At 42.8% G+C, this 5,909-nt stretch overlaps 1 long non-coding RNA gene across 1 annotated transcript in view; it reads left to right on the forward strand.

The window, feature by feature from the left end:
• The window catches only part of LOC142498638 (uncharacterized), a 37,143-nt gene extending 32,628 nt beyond the window's left edge, over positions 1-4,515 (forward strand). The window contains exons 5-6 of the long non-coding RNA XR_012802514.1: positions 2,970-3,084; positions 3,757-4,515. This is a non-coding gene — a long non-coding RNA (uncharacterized LOC142498638). The remainder of the gene's footprint in view (positions 1-2,969; positions 3,085-3,756) is intronic.
• The last annotated feature ends 1,394 nt before the right edge of the window (positions 4,516-5,909 follow it).

Raw genomic sequence — 5,909 nt, forward strand, 5'->3', positions numbered from 1 at the left:
TCCTCTTCAGATACTAGGCCAAATTGAAAATTGTGGGCAGTGTTGGGAGGGGGTGGGACTATAGGGGTACTCCCAGGATGAGATTCAGGTTTGTGGTTTGGGCTGTGTTTTGCTAATAAGTTAGTGGCACACCCCACAAAGTAATCATTGAATGCATTTGCAATGTCAATGGGGTTTGTCAGAGTAATATCCCCCTTAGTGATATTACTTGGTTGTTGATGGTTAGGAGGCTGGAATATATTGTTGCTAACCTTCCAGAAGTTAGCTGGGTTTGATGTATTTTGGTGGAGATTGTCAGAGTAATATTGTGCTTTTGCATGCCTTTTTTGCCTTGTGCACATGTTCCGCATGCATCTGTAGTGATTGAGATCCTTGGTAGTGCCAGTTACTTTGTAGCTTTTCCACAAGGTATCCCTGAGCTGGTAGAGTGCAGTAAGGTCAGTTGTAACCCATGGAAGGTGGGCCCCTCGTACCCTTATTTTGCGTAGTGGAGCATGGGTATCACAGAGTTTTAAGAACTCGGATTGGAAATAGTCGAGTGCAGAATCAGGGTCGGGAATTAAATCGATTCTGTGCCATGGGCAGTTGGTAAGGTCATCCAGAAACTGTTGTGGGTTAAAGTTTTTAAATGTTCTAGTGAGGAGAACTTTAGGGCTTGATTGGGGCGGTTTAATTTTCCTTACACAGTACACTATTGCATGGTCACTGAAAATGTCAGGAGGGATGCCAGAGGATTGGATTCTGCTGGGGTTTGAGGAGAGAATCCAGTCTAGCAAGGAATGGTTATGCGATTTCAGGTTTATCCGTGTGGGTTGGGAAATGAGTTGCGATAGGTTAAGTGACTTGAGTTGTATCTGGATTTTGTGGTTTTTAGGGTCAAGCCAATTGAAGTTGAAATCCCCAAGAACTAGCAGCTCACTCTTCTCATTCAGAGAGGAAATGGAGCCAAGAAATTGGGTGATATCAGTCAGGGATAGTAGAGGGGCTTTAGGGGGGCGGTAGATGCCAGCAAGCAAGATGGGCTTAGAAAAGGGGAGGTAGATTTTGCCAACTAGAGTTTCAAAAGAGGGTGGACTTGGTGGGCAATTTAACAGTGTAAATTGTAAGGTGTCTGCAATATAAAATAACACCCCTCCTCCTCTTTGACCTATCTCTCCTAAAAATGGAGTATCCCTGAATGGCGATATTTGCATCAGGGGTTTTAAGGGATAGCCATGTTTCTGTAAGAACGATGACTTTGGGTTTATGCATAAGGCACCATGCTCTTAGTTCGTCCAGTTTGGGCAGCAGGCTCCGGATATTTATATGGGCGACAGATAGGCCTTTTTGGAATTTAAAGGTGGAATTCTCAGGGGCATGGGACAGAGCTGAAATGGGAGGACCTGGGTTAGGTTCAATATCACCTGCTAAGGAGAGTAACAGTACGAGTAGGAATTTGGGTAGTTGTTTGGAAGTTGTAAATTTGTGATGTTTGCCATTAGTGAGCAGTGGTTGGTGTGCTGGTTTTGAGAGTTTTCCACCAACATTCGGTAGATAGTGCAAGGCTTTTCAATAGTCCAGGGTGTATGGTGATGTTGGGTGTGGGCCAGGATGGAGGAGTTTGTAATGTATAGAGAGAGTAAAATCTCCATGAGGCCAGGAGAAAAAAAAAATGTTAAGATACAGAGCAGGTTCATTTTGCCAGAGGTAGGCAGTGCTGCAAGGAGCTGTTGTGAACAAAGTGAGTGTGTGCAGACTAAACAGCAGTGGTGTGCCTGTTCCTTGTCAAATGTTTTGGTGCATTGCAATGCTAGAGTCAGTTCAGGGTTTCAGTGTTTTGTGCGGTCAGTTTTGGGAGAGGCTGATGTGAAAGAAGTTGTAAAGGGGTGGGTGGTTAAATTATGCAGGTTAGCAAGAATGGGATCATAGTGTGATCTGAGTAGCTTACCGTTTGTTGTCGTGAGTCAAAAAGTTTGCAGAAAAATGCAGTCCCCAGTCACCTCTGGTCAAACTATTGTCTAACTATATTTATCACTTAAAGCTCACTTTAAATGCCTCACTGTCTAATGCCAATTGCAGTTCCTGCAAATTGCAGGAGAGGTGTTGGTTTTATATATCTAAAACAGTCACATGACCCTCCCCAATCAATCAGCTTTTTCCAGTTGGTCAATTAACAGCACTGAGTTAAGAGGGAAAAAAAAACACTTTTGAAATTCAAACCTACTAACTTTTTTCAATGCTTAAGGCCACAGAGTAAATCTTTTACATAGGACTTGCACATCATGGGACATACCTGTGAAGAGATTACAATTAGATCCATGTCATATCAGCTGAGGTTATTGATCTTGCATTGATCTTGCATGAAGATAGCAAGTGTATTAACTATAACTATTGTCTAACTATATTTATCACTTAAAAAGCTCACTTTAAATACCTCACTGTCTAATGCCAATTGCAGTTCCTGCAAATTGCAGGAGAGGTGAGGTGTTGGTTTTATACAATGGAGAGAAAAATGTTTGTTTATTTACGCTCATCAGAGACAAAGCTAAGGGGAGTGGGGCTTTGCCTGTACAAAAACAGTAACATCCAATAAGAGGGAGCACAGAGGAAATGCACCCCACTCTAGTCTCCTCTTACCAGGACAAAGTTTTAAAAACATGATTTAAAAAATATTGATCAGATTTTGTTAAGAGATATCAATCACTTGGATACTGTATAACCCCTTAAACATGTCACTACCATAAGTACTATTTTCTCCTAGGAGGGACTGACTCCTTAAACATGTCACAGCCATCAGTACACTTTGGTCCTATGAGGGGACTGACTCCTTACTGTAGTGCAGAAACTGGGTGGCCATTGGACAGCAGGAAAATCCCTTCATCTTAGACACCTGAAGACTCATGCTCTGACATAACCCCAATGTTTCCACGTGTTACTTTGCTGGGCCTCTTCTCTAATATGTTTGCTTATTTATTTTGTCCGGCCCACAGAATGGGGACGGATTTGTGGACGAAGGGGCCAAACTACAAAAGATAGTGGCCGCCATCGAAGCCGCGTTGAAGTGACCTGAGTAAAAATGTGACATCCTGTGTGTGACTGGCAGAGGTGAGCGATGGGAGAGAATTGGACTTCAATGCACTGGGTGTAGATTCTTCTGTGTATTTACATTGGGTTCAATACCTGTAGCGAAGCGGTTGGTTAACCAACTAGGCTTAACAATATTGCAGTCCTGTTAATTGGATTTAAGATCAGACTCGACCACTTAAGTATTCAAGAGTAGTCACTTCTAGGAATAAAATTAACCAATGGCAGTAACCTGTTTAAGGAGTTAAATCTAAATAATTGCCAACTTTTTTATTTTCAGACACCTAGAAGTATTTTATATGTTGGTGTGTAAACGGAGTGAGCTGAGATATGGGAGGGGTTTGATTTCCTCTGGTTGCTCCCTTTTGTGTGATATCACTGTGCTGAAAAGGAGTTTGAGCAGACAAAGCCCCCGTATTGCTTCACTCACCTTTATTGGGGCCGAGTGGGCTAGCGGTTGAGTAAACACTTGATGGACAACTACCCTTTCACTCTCTCATTCACTCATGAAAAGGGAATTCTTAATTTGCAAAGAAAATACACCAGCCCAAACTTTGCTTTAACTCTTATGTATGTCTCTGACTCTGACATTAAGTTTTCTTGTATACATACGAACAGATTGCACCAATCAACACTACACAACCTCTCCCGAACACCAGATCTAACGTCTCTTTTTTCCCCCCCTCTTTCCAGGTGGTTTGTTTTGCTTCTTTTATCTTAACCGAACGCTAAATGACGGGAAATGCTGAAATGTCCGATGGGCACGGCCCCACCCAGAGACCCCTGCGTGGAATGTTAATATGAAGCAAGTGACACTCGCCCACATTGTCTCACCCACTGCTGCTTGTGCTTGTCGTTATAATTTGTCTGGAGAGTTAAAGTTAAGACCCCCCACCTGCTCTGGGTTCTGAGGCAATGAGGCACTTGTGTAACAAAAAATCATGAATTTTAAGTTATAACTTTTATAACATCGTGGAGCAGTCCTGGGTTTATATGTCATGTACAGTAGGATAAAGTCCGGAGTCCAGATAATTATGGATAGACTGGCAGACCTACGTTTATATCTAATGGAGAGTGACCTCCTGACTCCAGATTATCAGGACACGGTTATAATATTGACAATGAAAGATTTTTATATTCCTGGATTTCAGCTGACCACCTGGAAATCTTGGCACTGGAAATAAAACTCCATTTGTGACACAAATGTCTTATTGTCTCATAAATGCAGAACAAAGTGTTTATGCAAATTGTTTATTCCTTAATAGGGATAAACTGCAGTCATAGAAAAGTGTGACACCATGCACTACATGGTAGCATGCAAAGAGCCCTGTTTGGTTGATGTTTACATTTTGTATCCTAACAAGTCAAAATGTTATAAGTTTTGGGACTTCCATTTTTAAAAGAAATGTCACTTACTGTATTTGCAGAGCATTAAAAGGGACTTGCATTTGAGTTATCTCCTTTATTTGCACAACTTGGGTACAGAAGTTCTGATAAAAGGAGTGGAGTTTATGTATGACTCCTGCATACGGTGTAATGTTTTCATTTTAAACCTTTTACCCAGGATAGTAACAGTGTGAAGCTATCCTGTGCATTCCAATACTTTCATAGACATACAGGTGTTTGGGGCTTCAGTATAAACCATATACTGTATTAGTAGCTATGGGTTTAATGGAGACTAAGTAAAGTGTTTGCCCCAAAGAATCCTGAAAACCTTGAGTGACCCACGGATTGTCCAAAATCCTTCTTGATATTGTGATAAAGAAAGTCCTCCTTGGCACTGGCCCTCAAAGTTGATGTGTGAAACAGAACGGTGATATGGAAAAAATATCAGTGTAAACCTTCCAATATTATCTACTGTTAAATGATATCGCCACTTGTGCAATATGATATGTTCTAACTCGGGAGCGCAAACATTTTACGTTTTCCCTGCGCCCCCCTGCCGGCAGTTCCCCTCTCTGCCCCCCCCCCCCCCTTTTTGCTTCTTCGGCGGAGTCATGACATCACATTGCCATGGCGACGTGTGTATGAAGCCGCCGGAGCCAAAGTAAGTGAGGTTTACAGAGGCCTTCACCTCTTCCCCCGGCACTTAATTTAAGTGCCTTTGGGAAGTGCGCGGGGCCTCTGTAAACCCTGCACCCCCCAGTTTGCACACCGCTGTTCTAACACACTTGTGCCCTTATACCCCATCCAAGAGCATGTGTGGTAAAGATGTTGGATACTAGACACACTGGTGTGAAAGGTTTTAGGTTACATGCAATGACCCATGACTAATCATGGGATGCTAGAAACAACAGTCAGATGAAGCAATAGGTTATAAATACTTGCTCCAATGGTATTGAGGAGATGCTCAAGAGCATAAATGGATGGCACGAATATGAAAGAGCAAAAGACAATTCACATGGTACAATAGCGGCTAAAAACTAATAATACAACATAAAAAGGGAGACTTGTGGAATCTCACTCACAAATTTTCCAATAAAAATGCATGTTGTAAATAAAATGCTGGTCAATGGTTGTTGTGTCTTTGGCATTGGGGTGGATTCTAGAGTGAACGCTGTCCCTCGGTGTCCGCGTGTAGCACCAAGCTGGTGTCGGGAGTGCTGAGATGCCGGTTGCTTCCTGGTTCACGTCCAGGCTGCGCCCCACGCTCTGACGTGATTGCATGATGACGTGCAGTCCAGGCTTTGGCTGGAATCCGCCATTACCTGGCTGCTGTGGACTTAAATAGCAGCCAGTGACTTCCAGCCCCTGCCTGAGCATTGTATATGTTTACCTGTGTTCTTGACCACCTTGGGTTCTAGTAGCTGATCCTTCCTTGTTCCTGAGGCTAGCATGTTGCTGTG

Source organism: Ascaphus truei, chromosome 7, assembly GCF_040206685.1.
Source record: "Ascaphus truei isolate aAscTru1 chromosome 7, aAscTru1.hap1, whole genome shotgun sequence".
Lineage (NCBI taxonomy): Eukaryota > Metazoa > Chordata > Amphibia > Anura > Ascaphidae > Ascaphus > Ascaphus truei.